The sequence below is a fragment of the Phocoena sinus genome, chromosome 2 (assembly GCF_008692025.1).
Source record: "Phocoena sinus isolate mPhoSin1 chromosome 2, mPhoSin1.pri, whole genome shotgun sequence".
Taxonomy (NCBI): Eukaryota; Metazoa; Chordata; class Mammalia; order Artiodactyla; family Phocoenidae; genus Phocoena; species Phocoena sinus.
The window spans coordinates 174294053-174311866 of NC_045764.1; the positions used below are offsets into that span (position 1 = coordinate 174294053).

A 17814-nucleotide genomic window follows, 5' to 3' on the forward strand; every position below is an offset into this window, starting at 1 on the left:
ATAAATCTGCTGGTCCATGGAGAGAAAGTCTCAATCTCGGTCATTACCTTCTCTGTTTGGTATTTTTCAGAATAGAAGCTCAGGTGATTTAAGCCTCCATTTTGATCAAGCTTCTCCTTTTCAGGTTGCTATGGGACAGAGACCCAGGTGAGTCATGGCCAGCGTTCCTGTCTTGGTTTGGGAAATTTGTTTAAGTGTTTTCATTGTATTCTCAAAGGGTATATATCAAAGGGTTGATGATGGCCCATTGAAAAAATAAGCCATGAGAGCTTATGCTGATGAAGTGATCATCTAGATCCTGGAAATGCATTAAGGAAAGAGATCTCATGTGTGGTGATAGTGTTTGGACAGAAGTTAGGGATATTTGCAAGTTTTGTTCTTGGTTTGGGGTATTTGTGTCTTTCTTTCATTAGTATCAATGGTATAATGATTTATTTGATAGAGATATGTCAATGAATGAAGTTAAAATTGGACCCAAGGGGACCAAGATGAAGTTGGGTAGAGGATAGAAGCATGGGCAAGGAACTAGTAATTCTGGAATTTGAGGGCCAAGAAGGATACATACTCTGTTTTCTACATTGATTTCTTCCTATGGATAGATGTTCAGAATATATAACATCATGCTCTTAGTTTGGGTTACTCAATTTAGATTTCATATTATTAATCGATAAGTGATAGAACCGTTCAAAATAATGTAAATAGTAGATTAAGAAGAAAAAGTCAGTTAATTCCTACTGTGGACACATGTGGGTCTTGCAAGAAGCAATCCTAAATATTTCCACTGGTGATGACCGTTAATAACAATGGATCTAGGAGGTCAGCTGTTTGGCCAAGCTTCATGTGGATGTGAATAATTAAGAGTCAATTTTATTGTTCTGGGGTGCTCTCAAGTTTGACAGTATTTTTGTTAGTGGGAAAAAGAAAAAATCTCTGCGTTATGAAAGAGTGACCAATTCCTCATGATTGAGAACATTAAATCTGGAAAGAATGCATCAAAGTCCATAAAGTTTCCTTTCTCTCTCTCTTTTGTTTCATCGACTGTGCTTTCTATTGATTAAAGTGGGCATGTTCGAGCTGATCAAGCCGTCAGTATTCCATGGTGAGGCACTTATAATTGCAGGAACCCATGTGAGTAATAATCAAATTTCAATGTCATGGTTTCTGTTATTATTTTGTCCCTCTGTGTATGCATTCAGTATATTACTAGAGAGATCCCTATAGGAAAACAGAAGGCCAGTCAGCTCAGTGATAAATGTTACATTTTATGAAATATTAATTGCTTACTGCCCCAATTAAAAAAACAAGGCAAAACAAAACAAACCACAACAACAAAATCAGCATTGTGATTTACAGGTGAGACACACTGCTGTGAGAATAAATTATGGAGAGAAGAGGGATATCATGACTGCCCTTAGGTTTCGTGATTAATAGGGTCTTCAATACCTATGAGAGATTTATGCCTCAATCAGTACACGATGTAGAAATACGTGAAGAGAAGGAGGGATACTACTGGATTGATGATGACTACTGGTGGCGTACGAGTCGTGTACGATGAATACGTGTCTGGAGCTCTGAGGTCCGATGCAAATGGAATCTAGTCCATTGTCCTATTGGTAGTGATCCTAGAGGCTGAAGTCAGGAATGAATGAGGGTCTTCTTTACAGTCTTTGTGTTTATGCCTTTTCATTCTGTTTGTACAATTGAAAAACTGAGGCTCTCTTCATAAATATATGAATAAAACTAAAGATGAATGATGGAAAACAATTTCCAATCACAGAAATATGGGTGGAGACGAGATATACAATTAATATATCAAGGAAAGCCTGAATTTCAATTAGAAAGCCATGGCACATGACTGTTACCACTTATGGTAATGAGGTGGGGGCCGGAGAAGTGGTAGACAACATTCATATTCTGGCACAGAGGCAATATTGAAGTGGTTCCTTTTCAAAAGCTTTTGTATATCCACTATATTAGGGATTTTTTATATAATGATGTGACTGTGGAAGCAGGGCTGAGTGGAGAGTGTCTCCACCATTTTAATCTTCTGCTTTGCTTTATACACCTCAGAGTGGACTCACTGGACCAGAAATGAAGATTCTTCCTTGAGTGCCAGCCTAGGATGGCATCTTGGTCGTAGGAGCCAGGAGACCCTTGTGAGCATCATCTAGTTCCTAGTCTGGGGATGGGTGTTTTCCCTAAAAGTAATGAGTATGTTAACAAAATGGGTGAAAGAAAATTAAAGAATGGCATCTTTATCCCATTGATAAACAAGGAACTGTTGTGAAGCAAAACGCTGATAATAAATATGAGAAAGATATAATGGTGTGAGAATAGTTCAAGACAGGTGAGCGATAACGAGGCCTCATTGGGTTTTGCGAACCCCAGTGTCAAAATTCGCATTAGTTAATTAATGCATGAATCAGTGAACCGTACAGAATGAAGAGAAAGTCATCTTTTCTGGATCGATGTTGATAAATGCCAGCGTATGAGTTGATGTTGATAAATGCCAGCGTATGAGTCGTCGATGATGAATAATACGTGTCTGGAACTCTGAGGTCCAATACAAAAGAAATGTGATCTTTCTCTTCATGCATTTTCATTGGTTATGCTAATTGAGCCAATGAATGCATCAAGCAACAAATCTGCTGATCCATGGAAAGAAAGTCTCCATCTCATCATCACCTTCTCTGTTTGGTACTTTTTAGAATAGAAACTCAAGGTAATTTCAGCCTCCATTTTGATCAAGTTTCTCCATTCCAGGTTGCTGTGGGACAGAGACCCAGGTGAGTTTTGTCCAGGGTTCCTGTCTTGGTTTGGGGAATTGATTTAAGTGCTTTCATTGTATTCTCAAAATTCATTGACATATTTCAAAGGGTTGATAATGGCCTGTTGTAAAACAAGCCATGAGAACTTATGCTGATGAAGTGGTCATCTAGATCCTGGAAATTCATTAAGAAAAGAGATCTCATGTATGGTGGTAGTGGTTGGAGAGAAGTTAGGGATATTCGCAGGTCTTGTTCTTGGGTTTTGGGTATTTGTGTCTTTCTTTCATTAGTATCAATAAGGTAATGATTTAATTGATAGAGATTTATAAATAAATGAAGTAAAATTCGACCCAAGGGGACCAATGATGAAGATGGGTAGAGGATGAGGCATCGGCAAGGAGCCATAAGTATTTGGAGGCCGGACAGCAAAGAAGGATACATACTCTGTTTTCTACATTGATTTCTCCTATGGACAGATGTTCGGAATATATGATGTCATGCTTTTATTTTGGTTACTCAATTTAGTTTTCATACTGTTAATCGATCAGAGATAGAACCCTTCAAAATAAGTAAATAGTAGATTAAGAAGAAAAGGTCAATTATTGCCTACTGTGGACACATGTGCCTCAGCAAGAAGTAATCCTATGGACTGCCACTAGTGATGCCCATTAATAACAAGTGGACCTAGGAGTTCCAGTGCACATGGAATCTAGTCCGTTGTCCTATGGGAAGTGACCCTAGAGGCAGAGGTCAGGAATGATGAGGGGCTTCTTGGCGGTCTGTTCAACAATTGAAAAACTGAGGCTGTCTTCATAAATATATGAATAAAACTAAAGATGAATGATGGAAAACAATTTCCAATCACAGAAATATGGGTGGAGACGAGATATACAATTAATATATCAAGGAAAGCCTGAATTTCAATTAGAAAGCCATGACACATGACTGTTACCACTAGGGTAAGGAGCAGGCCAGGATAATGGGTAGAAAAACTTCATAATATGGCACACCGGCAAGATTGAACTGGTTTCTTTTCAACAGATTTCACATATCCGCTGTGTTAGAGATTGCCTAAATAACAGTGGGAATGTGGAAGCCGGGATGAGTGGTGAGTGTCTCCACCATTTTTATCTTCTGCTTTGCTTTATACTCCTCAGAGTGGATGCACTGGACCAAAAAAGAGGCTTCGTCCTCGAGTGCCAGCCTAGGGATGGCATCTTGGTCATAGGAGCCCGTGTGAGCATCATCTAGTTCCTAGTCTGGGGGTGGGTGTTTTCACTAAAAGTAATGAGTATGCTAACAAAATGGGTGAAAGAAAATTGAAGGAGGGCATCTTTATCCCACTGATGAACAAGGAACTGCTGTGAAGCAGAAAGCCGATAATAAATATGAGAGAGATATGATGATGTGAGAATGGTTCTAGAGACAGGTGAGCGACATTGAGGCCTTGCTGGGTTCTGCAAAGCCTAGAATTTCAAAATTGGCATTAGTGAAGTAACGCATGAATCAGTGAAACATATTGAATGAAGAGAAAGTCATCTTTTCTGGATCGATGATGATAAATGCTAGCATATGAGTCATCGGTGATGAATAATATGTGTCTGGAACTTTGAGGTCCAATACACAAGAAATGTGGTCTTTCTCCTCATTGGTTTTCATTGGTTATGTGAATTGAGCCAATGAAAGCATCAATCAACAAATAGGCAGATCCATGGAGAGAAAGTCTCCATCTCGTCATCACCTTCTCTGTTTGGTACTTTTCAGAATAGAAGCTCAAGGAGATTTCAGCCTCCATTGTGATCAAGGTTCTCCTTTTCAGGTTGCTATGGGACAGACACCCAGGTGAGCTATGGCCAGGTTTCCTGTCTTGGTTTGGGGAATTGGTTTAACTGTTTTTATTGTATTTGTAAAAGTCATCAATATACATAAAAGGGTTGACGAAGGCCTGTTGATAAACAAGCCATGAGAGCTTATGCTGAAGAAGTGATTATCTAGATCCTGGAAGTTCATTAAGGAAAGTGACCTTATGTATGGTGATAGTGATTGAAGAGAAGTTAGGGATATTTGCGGGTCTTGTTCTTGGGTATTCGTGTCTTTTGTTCATTAGTATCACTGATGTAATGATTTAATTGATATATATCAATGAATGAAATAAAATTGGAACCAAGGGGACCAACGATCAAGTTGGGTATAGGATGAGGCCTGGGTAGGGAACCATAAGTATCTGGAAGCCTGATGGCCAAGAAGGATTCATACTCTGTTTTCTCCATTGGTTTCTTCCTATAGACAGATGTCCAGCATATATAAAGTCATGCCCTTTGTTTGGGTTACACAATTCTGATTTCATGCTATTAATAGATCAGTGATAGAATGGTTCAAAATATATAAATAGTATATTAAGAAGAAAAGGTCAATCATTGCCTACATTGGACATGTGTTCCAGCAATAAGTAATCCTGAAGATTACCACCACTGATGCTCATTGATAACAAATGGACCTATGAGGTCAAATTTTTGGCCAAGCATCATTTAGATGTGAATAATTAAGAGTCAGTTTTATTGTTCTGGGTCGCTGTGAAGTTTGAGGGTATTTTGGTGTGTAGAAAAAGAAAAATCTCTGCATTACGAAAGAGTGATCAATTCTCCATGACTGAGAACATTAAATCTGCAACGAAAGCATCAAGGTCCATAAAGTTTCTTTTCTCTCTCTCTTTTCTGTCATCGACTGTTCTTTCTACTGATTAAAATGGACACATTCGAGTTGAGCAAGCTATCAGTATTTCACGGTGATGGCATCTTATCATTGCCAGAACCCATGTGAGTAATAATCAAATTTCATGTCATGTTTCCATTATTTTTTGTCCCTCTGTGTTACATTCAGTGTATTATTGGAAAGATCCCTATAGGAAAACAGAAAGCCAGTGCAGCTGGCTCAAAAGAAATGTGGTCTTTCTTATGTGTTTTCTTTGGTTATGCTAATTGAGCCTGTGAAGGCATCAGTCAACAAATCTTCGGATCTATGGAGAGAAAGTCTGAATTTCGGTGATCACCTTCTCTGTTTGGTACTTTTCAGAATAGAAGCTCAAGGTGATTTCAGCCTCCATTGTGATCAAGGTCCTCCTTTTCAGTTTGCTATGGGACAGAGACCCAGGTGAATTATGGCCAGGGCTCGTGTCTTGGTTTGGGGAATTGGTTTAAGTGTTTTCATTACATTCTCAAAAGTCATTGATATATATCAAAGGGTTGATGATGCCTGTTGAAAAATAAGCCATGAGAGCTTATGCTGATGAAGTGATCATCTAGATCCTGGAAATTCATTAAGGAAAGTGATCACATGTATGGTGATAGTGATTGGATAGAACGTATGGATATTCGCAGGTCTTATTCTTGGGTTTTGGATATTCGTGTCTTTCTTTCATTAATACCAATGGTATAATGATTTAATTGACAGAGATATGTCAATGAATGAAATAAAATTGAGCCCAAGGGGACCAACAAACAAGGTGGGTAGAGGACGAGGCATAGGCAAGGAACCATATGTATCTGGAAGCCTGAGGGCCAAGGATATGTACTCTTTTTTGATTTCTTCCTATGGACAGATGTTCAGAATATATAAAGTCATGCTCTTAGTTTGGTTTACTAAATTTATATTTAATACTATTGATCGATCAATGATAGAACCATTCAAAATATGTAAATAGTAGATTAAGAAGAGATGGTCAGTTATTGCCAAATGTGGACACATGTGGGCTGGCAAGAAGTAATCCTAAAGATTTCCACCCCTTACGCCCCTTAATTACAATTGGACCTAGGAGGTCAACTGTTTGGCCAAGAGTCATGTAGATGTGAATAATTGAGTCAATTTTATTGTTCTTGGCCACTCTCAAGTTTGAGGGTATTATTTTCTGAAGAAAAAAACATCTCTTCATTATGAAAGAGTGGTCAATTCCTCATGACTGAGAACATTAAATGTGGAAAGAAAGCATCAATGTTCATAAGTTTCCTTACTCTCTCTTTTGTTTCATCGACTGTGCTTTTATTGATTAAAATGGACACATTTGAGCTGAGCAAGCTATCAGTATTCCATGGTGATGCACCTTATGATTGCAGGAACCCGTGTGAGTAATAAGCAAATTTCTTGTCATGGTTTCCATTTATTTTTGTCTGCCTGGGTGTGCATCCAAGGTATTATTCGAGATATTCATATAGGAAAACAAAAGGCCAGTGCAGTTCGGTGATAAATGTTACATTTTATGAAACATTAATTGATTACTGCCCCAATGAAAAAAACAAAACAAAACAAAACAACACAAAATCAGCATCATGATTTATAGGAGAGACACACTGCTGTGAGAATGAACTATGCAGAGAGGAGGGAAATCATGACTGCCCTTGGGTTTTGTGATTAATAGGCTTTTCAGTATTTATGAGAGATTTATTGCCTTAATCAGTACACAGTGTAGAAATACATGAAGAGAAGGAGGGACACTATTGGATTGATGATGACTACTGGTGGCGTACGAGTCGTGTATGATGAATACATGTCTGGAACTCTGAGGTCCGATGCAAATGGAATCTAGTCCATTGTCCTATTGGAAGTGACCCTAGGGGCTGAGGTCAGGAATGAATGAGGGGCTCCTTTGCAGTCTTTGTGTTCATGCCTTTTCATTTTGTTCGTGCAAATGAAAAACTGAGACCCTCTTCATAAATATATGAGTTAAAATAAAGAAAAATGACGGAAAACAATTTCTATTCATGGATATATGGGTGGAAACAAGATATACCATTAATATGTCAAGGAAAGCCTGGATTTCAATTTTAAAGCCATGGGACATGACTGTTACCACTTAGGGTAAGGAGAAGGGGACCAGGGGAAGTGGTAGACAACCTTCATATTCTGGCACAGAGGCAAGATTGAAGTTGTTCCTTTTCAACAGATCTCACATACTTGCTATGTTAGGGATAGCCTAAGTAACGATGTGAATGTGGAAGCAAAGATGAGTGGAGAGTGTCTCCACCATTTTTATAACCTGCTTCGCTTTATACTCCTCAGAATGGATGCACTGGACCAGAAACGAGGATTCGTCCTCGAGGGCCAGCCTAGGATGGCATCATGGTCGTAGGAGCCAGGAGACCTGTGTGATCATCATCTAGTTCCTAGTCTAGGGGTGGGCGCTTTCACTAAAAGTAATGACTATGCTAACCAAATGGATGAAAGGAAATTAAAGGAGGGCATCTTTATCCCATCGATAAACAGGAACTCTTGTGAAGCAAAAACCAGATAATAAATATGAGAGAGATATGATGATGTGAGAATGGTTCTAGAGACAGGTGAGCGATATCAAGGCCTCACTGAGTTTTGCGAACCCTAGAGGGTCATAACTGGCATTAGTGAATTAACGCATGCATCAGTGAAACATATAGAATGAAGAGAAAGTCATCTTTTCTGGATTGATGATGATCAATGCCAACGTATGAGTCCCTGATTATGAATAATAAGTGTCTGGAACTCTGAGGTCCAATACAAAAGAAATGTGATCTTTCTCTTCATGCTTTTTCATTGGTTTTGCTAAGTAAGCCAAAGAAAGCATCAGTCAACAAATCTGCCTATCCATGGAGAGAAAGTTTCAATCTCAGTCGACACCTTCTCTGTTTGGTACTTTTCAGAATAGAAGCACAAGGTGATTTCAGCCTCCATTGTGATCAAGGTTCTCCTTCTCAGGTTGCTGTAGGACAGAGACCCAGGTGAGTTATGGCCAAGGTTTCTGCCTTGGTTTGGGGAATTGATTTAAGTATTTTCATTGTATTCTCAAAAGTCGTCGATATATATTAAAGGGTTGATGATATGGCCCATTTAAAAACAAGACATGATAGCTTATGCTGATGAAGTGATCATCTAGATACTGGAAATGCATTAAGGAAAGAGATCTCATGTATGGTGATAGTGATTGGAGAGAAATTAGGGATGTTCGTGGGTATACTGTTCTTGGGTTTTGGTTTTTTGTGTCTTTCTTTCATTAATATCAATGATGTAATGGTTTAATTGATAGTGATGTATCAATGAATGAACTAAAATTGGACCTAAGGGGACCAACGATGATGTTTGGTAGAGGATGAGGCATGGCCAAGGAACTATAAGTATTTGGAATCCTGAGGTCCAAGAAAGGCTACATACTTCATTTTCTACATTGATTTCTTCCCTTGGACAGATGTTCGGAATATATAAAATCATGCTCCTACTTTGCGTTACTCAATTTATATTTCATACTATTAATCGGTCAGTGATAGAACACTTCAAAATGTATAAATAGTAGATTAAGAAGAAAAGGTCCATTATTGTCTACTGTGGACACATGGGGTTCGGCAAGAAGCAATCCTAAATATTTCCATCAGTTAGGACCGTTAATAACAAATGGACCTAGGAGGTCAACTGTTTCCAAGCATCATTTGGATGTGAATAATTAAGATTCAGTTTTATTGTTCTGGAGCACTCTCAAGTTTGCAGGTATTTTTGATTGTAGAAGAAGAAAAATCTCTGCATTATGAAAGAGTGATCAATTCGTGAGTATTGAGAACTCTAAATTTGGACAGAAAGCATCAATGTCCATACAGTTTCCTTTTTCTTTCTCTTTTTTGTTTCATTGACTGTGCTTTCTACTGATTAAAATGGACATGTTCAAGCTGATTAAGCTATCAGTATTCCATGGTGATGCACCTTATGATTGCTGGAACCCATGTGGGTAATAAATTTCATGTCATGGTTTCCGTTATTTTTTTTGTCCCTCTGTGTGTGCATTGAGTGTATTATTGGAGAGATACATACAGGAAAAGTAAGGCCAATGCAGCTCAGTGATAAATGTTACATTTTATGAAACATTAATTGATTACTGCCCGGATGGAAAAAACAAACAAATCAAGACAATACAAAACAAATCAACACAAACCCAGCATCATGGTTTACAGGAGAGACGCACTGCTGTGAGAATGAACTCTTTTGATAAGAGGGATATCATGACTGCCCTTAGGTTTTGTGATTAATAGGTTTTCCAATATTTATGAGAGATTTATTTCTTCAATCAGTAAACAATGTAGTAATAAGCAAAGAGAAGGAAGGGCCATAATAGATCGATTCCATGGTGATGCATCATATAACTGCAGGAACCCATGTAATCAATAATCTAATTTCGTGCCTTTCTTTCAGTCTTTTTCCTTCCTCTGAGTATACACTCAGTTTATTTTTAGAAAGATCCATATAGGATAACATAAAGCCAGTGCACCTCAGTTTTAAATGTTGCATTTTTCAAGCATTAGTTGATTACTACATAGCTGAAAAAAAATACAAAAGCAGCATCATAATTCACAGAAGAGATTCATTGCTGTGAGAATGAACTATTTACAGAATAGGGATATCATGATTCTCCTTAGGTTTTGTGTTTAATAGCACTTTCAATTATTTTGTGATGTATTGAATTATTCAATAAACAATGCCCAAATACTTGAGGTCACAGAAGTTACATTGTATGGCTGATTACTCCTGGTGGCTTATGGGTCATGAAAGTTGGATTTGTGTCTGTAACTTTGATATCCTATTCAAAGCTAATCTAAGGATTTTTCTTTGGGCATCTGCCCTGGGTGGCATCTTTTTTTAGGAGCCAGGAGACCAGTGCTGTCTACAAGAGACCCACTTTAGACCTAGTGATGCATACAGACTGAAAGTGAAGGGATGGAAAAAAGATATTTCATGCAAATGGAAATCAAAAGAAAGCTGGAGTAGCAATACTCGTATCAGATAAAATAGACTTTATAATAAAGACTCTTACAAGAGATATGGAGGGACACTACATAATGATCAAAGGATCAATCCAAGAAGAAGATATAACAATTATAAATATTTATGCAGCCAACATAGGAGCACCTCAATATATAAGGCAAATGCCAACAACCATGAAAGGGAAATTGACAGTAACACAATAATAGTAGAGAACTTTAGCACCCCACTTACACCAATGGACAGATCATCCGAACAGAAAATAAATAAGGAAACACAAGCTTTAAAATGACACAACAGACCAGATAGATCTAATTGATATTTATAGAACATTCCACCCAAAAGTGATAGATTACACTTTCTTCTCAAGTGCACATGGAACATTCTCCAGGATAGATCACATCTTGGGTCACAAATGAAGGCTTGGAAAATTGAAATCATATCAAGCATCTTTTCTGACCACAAAGCTATAAGACTGGAAATCCATTACAGGATAAAAACTGTAAAAAACACAAATACGTGGAGGCTAAACAGTGTGCTACTTAATAACCAAAAGATCACTGAAGAACTCAAAGAAGAAATAAAAGAATACATAGAAACAAATGACAATAAAAACACAGCGACCCAAAACCTATGGGATGCAGCAAAAGCAGTTCTAAGAGGGAAGTTTAGAGCAATGCACTCTCACCTCAAGAAACATTTCAAATAAACAATCTAACTCTACATTTAAAACAACTAGAGAAAGAAGAACAAAGAAAATCCAAAGTCAGTAGAAGGAAAGAAATCATAAAGATCAGAGCAGGAATAAATGGAATAGAAATGAAGAAAACAATAGCAACAATCAATAAAACTAAAAGCTGGTTCTTTGAGAAGATAAACAAAATTGATAAACCCTTAGCCAGACTCATCAAGAAAAAAAGGGAGAGGACGCAAATCAATAAAATTAGGAATGAAAAAGGAGAAATCACAACAGACAGTGCAGAAATACAAAGGATTATAACAGACTACTACAAACAACTATATGCCAATAAAATGGACAACCTGGAAGAAATGGAAATTCTTGGAAAAGTACAATTTTCCAAGACTGAGCCAGAAAGAATTAGAAACTATAAACAGACCTATCACAAGTAGTGAAATTGAAATCGTAATTAAAAATCTTCCAGCAAACAAAAGCCCAGGACCAGATGGCTTCACAGGCGAATTCTATCAAACATTTAGAGAAGAGCTAACACCCATCCTTCTCAAACTCTTCCAGAAAATTTCAGAGGCACAAACACTCCCAAATTCAATCTACGAAGCCACCATCACCCTGATACCAAAACCAGAAAAAGATATCACAAAAAAAGAAAATTATAGACCAATATCACTGATGAACATAGATGCAAAAATCTTCAACAAAATACTATCAAACAGAATCCAACAACATATTAAAAGGATCATACACCATGATCAAGTGGGGTTTATTCCAGGGACGCAAGGATGCTTCAATATGTGCAAATCAATCAATGTGATACACCACATTAACAAAATAAGGAATAAAACCCATATGATCATCTCAGTAGATGCAGAAAAGCTTTTGACAAAAGTCAACACCCATTTATGATAAAAATTCTCCAGAAAATGGGCATAGAGGGAACCTGTCTCAACATAATAAAGGCCATATGTGACAAAACCACAGCAAGCATCATACTCAATGGTGAAAAACTGAAAGCATTTCCACTAAGATCAGGAACAAGACAAGGATGTCCACTCTCACCTCTCTTATTCAGCATAGTTTTGGAAGTCCTAACCACAGCAGTCAGAGAAGAAAAAGAAATAAAAGTAATACAAATTGGAAAAGAAGAAGGAAAACTGTAACTGTTTGCTGATGACATGATACTATACACAGAAAATCCTAAAGATGCCACCAGAAAACTACTAGAACTAATCAATGAATTTGGTAAGGTTGCAGGATACAAAATTAATGCACAGAAATCTCTGGCATTCCTCTACACCACCAACGAAAAATCAGAAAGAAAAATTAAGAAAACACTCCCATTTACCATTGCAAGAAAAAGAATAATATATCTAGGAATAAATCTTCCTAAGGAGGCGATCAGTTGATCTTCTGATCAATTGGTTGGAAGAATCAATATTGTGAAAATGACTATACTACCCAAAGCAGTCTACAGATTCAATGCAATCCCTATCAAACTACCAATGACATCCTTCACAGAATTAGAACAAAAAATTTTACAATTTCTATGGAAACACAAAAGACCCTGAATAACCAAAGCAATCTTGAGAAAGAAAAACGGAGTTGGAGGAATGAGGCTCCCTGACTTCAAACTATACCACAAAGCTATAGTAATCAGGACAGTATGGTACTGGCAGAAAAACAGAAATATAGATCAGTGTTATAGGATAGAATGCCCAGAGATAAGCCCACACACATATGGGCACCTAATTTACAACAAAGGAGGCAAGAACATACAATGGAGAAAAGACAGCCTCTTCAGTAAGTGGTGCTGGAAAACTGGACAGCTACATGTAAAAGAGTGAAATTAGAACACTACCTAACACCATACACAAAACTTAACTCCAAATGGATTAAAGACTTAAACGTAAGACCAGACACTATAAAACTCTTAGAGGAAAACATAGGAAAAACACTCTTTGACATAAACCACAGCAAGATCTTTTTCACCCACCTCTTAGAGTAACAGAAATAAAAACAAAACTAAACAATGGGACTTAATGAAACTTAAAAGCTTTTGCACAGAAAAGGAAACCATAAACAAGACAAAAGACAACCCTCAGAATGGGAGAAAATATTTGCAAATGAAACAACAGACAAAGGATTAATCTTCAAAATATACAACAGGTCATGGAACTCAATATCAAAAAAACCCAAAACAATCCAGTTAAAAAATGGGCCAAAGACTTAAATAGATATTTCACCAAGGAAGACATACAGATGGCCAACAGGCACATTAAAAGATCCTCAACGTCACTAATTATTAGAGATGCAAATCAAAACTACAATGAGGGGCTTCCCTGATGGCGCAGTGGTTGGGAGTCCGTCTGCCAATGCCGGGGACACCGGTTCAAGACCTGGTCTGGGAAGATCCCACGTGCCGCGGAGTAACTAAACCCGTGTGCCGTGAGCCTGTGCTCTAGAGCCTGCAAGCCACAGCTACTGAAGCCTGCACACCTAGAGCCCGTGCTCTACAGCAAAGCCACAGCAATGAAAAGCCCTCGCACCACAATGAAGAGTAGCCCCTGCTCTCTGCAATCAGAGAAAGCCCACGCGCAGCAACAAAGACCCAATTCAGCCAAAAATAAATAAATAAATTAAAAAAAAAAAAAAAAAAAAAAAAAAAAACTACAATGAGGTATCACCTCATGCTGGTCAGAATGGCCATTATCAAAAAATCTAGAAACAGTAAATGCTGGTAAGGGTGTGGTGAAAAGGGAACCCTCCTGCACTGTTGGTGGGAATGTAAATTGATACAACCGCTATGGAAAACAGTATGGAGTTTCCTTAAAAAACTAAAAATAGAGCTACCATACAACCCAGCAATCCCACTACTGGACAAATACCCTGAGAAAAACATAATTCAAAATGAGACATACACCACAATATTCATTGCAGCACTATTTACAATAGCCAGGATATGGAACCAACCTAAATGCCCATTGACAGATGAATGGATAAAGAAGATGTGGCACATGTAAACAATGGAATATTTCTCAGCCATAAAAAGAAAGGAAATTGAGTTTTGTAGTGAGGTGGATGGACCTAGAGTCTGTCATACAGAGTGAAGTAAGTCAGAAAGAAAAACAAACACCGTATGCTAACGCATATATATGGAACCTAAAAGAAAAAAGGTACTGATGAACCTAGATGCAGAGCAGGAATAAAGAGGTAGACATAGAAGATAGACTTTTGGACATGGGGTGGGAGGGCGAAAGTGGGGCGAAGTGAGAGTAGAATTGACATATATACACTACCGAATGTAAAATATTTGGCTGGTGGGAAACAACAGCATAGCACAGAGAGATCAGGTCAGTGCTTTGCGATGACCTAGAGGGGTGGGGTAGCGAGGATGGGAGGGAGGCTCAAGAGGGAGGGGATATGGGGACATGTGTATGCATATGGCTGATTTGCTTTGTTGTGCAACAGAAACTAAAGATGACAGTATTGTGAAGCAATTATACTCCAATAAAGATCTATTAAGAAATATTTAATCATATTTTTTCTCATGGTTTTGTTGATTTCTGTGTTTGTGTGTGTGTGTGTCTGTGTGTATTAAGGGTAAAGTTCAAAATTTCCATACAGAATAGTAGATGGCCAAGCTCAATAAGAAATAGAGAATTTGATGAAACATTAAATGATTAATAAATAAATGAAAACAGCATCTAATTCAAAAAAGAGTTTCATTGATATGAAATTGAGCTATTTACACAGTAGGGATATCATGCTCTTTTTGGGTTTTGCAGATAATAGAATTTAAAAATGTTTGTGAATGGATTACTTGATCAGTCAATAAACAAATAGAAATGAACAAAGAACAGAGACATATTCATGGACGAAGTATGATGATCGTTCCAGGAATAGTCCTTAGTGATGAAAACATGTCTGAAACTCTGAGGTCCAACACAGAGCATAAGTAGTCTATTTCTTTCATTAAAATTGTATAGGGAGATGTCAGGAATACCAAAAGATCATATTCTTGTTGATTTCATAGAGTTATAGTTGTTATTTGTAATTGATCTGTGATGGACTCATTAAGCAAATATAAATGTATAAGGAAAAATAGGGTGAAGTATTTTTCTCATATGAACACCTTTGTTGAAGCAAAAGATATTGTGAATAAAAACTGAAAATTCTGAATCCCATTAAATAAATGGGTGAGGGTCACCTCCTTGACCAGAGTTCTATAGACATGCCTATGTAAGAGTCATTAAATTATTCTTTTTCAGACTAAAGGTTTAGGTTTTTCTTTTAATAAGGTAAAAAATAAATAGAAAAACAATAACTAATAAATAATTAAATACTGAGTATATGAAATTCCAAAAACAAGGATCGGTGGCTTCTGGTCTCAGTATTTTCATCATCTTCTGTGTTTTGTACTCAGAATGAATGCACTAGCGATGGTTTAGAATCATCCATGGTCACCAGGTCTGTGGTTGCCTCTGTATAATAGGAGGATGGAGATTAATGTGAGTAACAGTTGAAGTTCTTTTTTCAGTTTTTTTTTATTAAAGAAATTCACTGTATCGTTAAGAAATGTGGAATATGAGTAAAGAAGATAGCTGCATTTCAGTGTTGAGTATGTTATTACAAACCATTATATTGATTAATGCATATATGGAAAACTGAGCATTAATATGAGACATATATTAAACTAAGAATAATTCCATATACATCAGTGCTCTTGTTTTTTATTGTAATGCTAAAATTATCAGTGAATTTGTGATTTATACAATAAAGAAATAAAAATGTATGTAGAAAAGAGGGTCAATATTGGATCAATGATGACTACCCGTGGCGTAAGAGTCGTGTACGATGAATACGTGTCTGGAACTCTGAGGTCCAATGCAAATGGAATCTATTCCATTGTCTTGTTTGAAGTGATCCTATAGGCAGAGGTTAGGAATATACAAAGATATTTGTTTTGGTTATTATGACCATGCATTTAAAAAATTTTTATGATTGGATCAATGAAGTAGTCAATATACAAATTTGTAAATTAAATAATGATGAATATGAAGGCTTTTCAATAATAAAAATATGCGGTTGGTCAAAATTACTATTATATACAAATACATTAATATATATTGAAAAGACTTTTTAGGTAAAAAGTTATATAAAGATGTTATCTCTTTGGTTAAGAGTGATACAGAAAATGATAGGTATTAGTTACTGACTGAGTCAGTAAGCACTTTGACATTTGATTCATTAAGGAAAAAGCAAATAAATAATTACCATAATTTAGTAAATGACTAAATTACTGTGCAAATGAATAGCAGGATATTGGATAAATGGAGAATAAATAAATAGATGGATAAATCTGAATATTTTTATCACCTTGTCTGCTTGTTACTCTTCAGGACAGATGTTCCCCCTACTTCAGCTTCTGCTGTGCTCAGCTGTCCTGCTGCTTCTGTGTCAGAAAGTAACTAAGGTAAATAACAGGCAAGGTTGGTGTTCTTGGATTAGGTAATGTGTTTGAGGGTACTCATGGTGTTATTAAAAAGTATTAAATTAATCAAAAATTACTCATAGTTCAATGATAAATCTGAGAAGAAATATTATTTTGAGTAATTGATAGTGGGCAGGATTGAGGTTGAATAATGCAAGAGGTGGACCCTTAATGGGAAATGATTCTTAAACTGAGAATTAGGGATATTGAAGGGTCTTATTCTTGGGGTTATTATCAACTAATTAATGATTTAATCAATGCAAATATACAAATGAATGAAGAGAAGAGACTCAGTCGTGGACCAATGATGATGATCGTTTCGGGAAGAGTCCTGAACGATGAAAACATGTCTGAAACTCTGAGGTCCAACCCAGAACATAAATAGTCTCTCTCTCTTTGAAATTGCTTTTGTAGAAAGAGGTCAGGAATATTTAAAGATCATATTCTTGTATTGATTTCATGGATTTAGATTTGTTAGTATTAATGGATCTGTGATGGAACCATTAAGCAAATATAAATTAACATGTAAGGAAAGAATAGGGTGAAGCATGGTCCAAATTGAACATATTTCGTGAGGCAAAAGATATGGTTAATAAACATTAAAAACACTGATGCCCATTAGATAAATGGGTGAGGGTCACTTATTTGACCAAGATTAGATAGAAATGCATAAGTAGGAATCAGTTTAATTGTTCTGCTTTAGCCAAATGGTTGTGTTTTTTCTTTTAACAAGACAAAAAATAGAGAGAATAAGAAAAACTAATAAATATCTAAATACTGACTAAATGAAATGTAAAAAACAAGGATCACTGGTGATTAGGTCTCAATATTTTTATTATCTTTCATGTTCTGTACTCCCCAGAATGCATGCATCATTTAGCATCTTCCATGAACATGAGCTCTGTGGTTGCTTCTGTATAATAGGAGGGTGAAGATTAATGTGAGTAATAGTTGAAGTTCTTTTTTCAGTTTGCTTTTTTATTAAAGTAATTCACTGTATTGTTTGGAATGTGGAATATAAATAAAGAAGGCAGCTGTATCTCAGTATTGAGTATGGATATACAAACCACCATATTGATTAATGCATATAT

At 36.7% G+C, this 17814-nt stretch overlaps 2 long non-coding RNA genes, 9 other non-coding genes and 1 pseudogene across 11 annotated transcripts; all 12 read left to right on the forward strand.

The window, feature by feature from the left end:
- The first annotated feature begins 84 nt into the window (after nt 1–84).
- Nucleotides 85–4610, forward strand: LOC116749408. Its single transcript, XR_004348603.1, has 6 exons — nt 85–147; nt 1061–1128; nt 2071–2156; nt 2709–2786; nt 3810–3876; nt 4533–4610. It is a non-coding gene; the product is annotated as an uncharacterized LOC116749408 (long non-coding RNA).
- LOC116750169 lies at nt 1511–1582 on the forward strand. Its single transcript, XR_004348890.1, has one exon. It is a non-coding gene; the product is annotated as a small nucleolar RNA SNORD113/SNORD114 family (small nucleolar RNA).
- On the forward strand, nt 2462–2564 carry LOC116750183 (annotated as a pseudogene).
- On the forward strand, nt 4314–4388 carry LOC116750166. The gene has a single exon (XR_004348888.1). It is a non-coding gene; the product is annotated as a small nucleolar RNA SNORD113/SNORD114 family (small nucleolar RNA).
- Nucleotides 4611–5118: 508 nt separating the features above from the next.
- LOC116749409 lies at nt 5119–16689 on the forward strand. The gene is made up of 4 exons (XR_004348604.1): nt 5119–5584; nt 8435–8512; nt 15656–15740; nt 16632–16689. It is a non-coding gene; the product is annotated as an uncharacterized LOC116749409 (long non-coding RNA).
- LOC116750161 lies at nt 7260–7331 on the forward strand. Its single transcript, XR_004348883.1, has one exon. It is a non-coding gene; the product is annotated as a small nucleolar RNA SNORD113/SNORD114 family (small nucleolar RNA).
- Nucleotides 8215–8289, forward strand: LOC116750182. The gene has a single exon (XR_004348901.1). It is a non-coding gene; the product is annotated as a small nucleolar RNA SNORD113/SNORD114 family (small nucleolar RNA).
- On the forward strand, nt 8854–8928 carry LOC116750234. Its single transcript, XR_004348935.1, has one exon. It is a non-coding gene; the product is annotated as a small nucleolar RNA SNORD113/SNORD114 family (small nucleolar RNA).
- LOC116750226 lies at nt 10285–10356 on the forward strand. The gene has a single exon (XR_004348932.1). It is a non-coding gene; the product is annotated as a small nucleolar RNA SNORD113/SNORD114 family (small nucleolar RNA).
- On the forward strand, nt 15104–15175 carry LOC116750240. Its single transcript, XR_004348940.1, has one exon. It is a non-coding gene; the product is annotated as a small nucleolar RNA SNORD113/SNORD114 family (small nucleolar RNA).
- Nucleotides 16046–16117, forward strand: LOC116750165. Its single transcript, XR_004348887.1, has one exon. It is a non-coding gene; the product is annotated as a small nucleolar RNA SNORD113/SNORD114 family (small nucleolar RNA).
- Nucleotides 16690–17020: 331 nt separating the features above from the next.
- LOC116750214 lies at nt 17021–17092 on the forward strand. The gene has a single exon (XR_004348922.1). It is a non-coding gene; the product is annotated as a small nucleolar RNA SNORD113/SNORD114 family (small nucleolar RNA).
- The last annotated feature ends 722 nt before the right edge of the window (nt 17093–17814 follow it).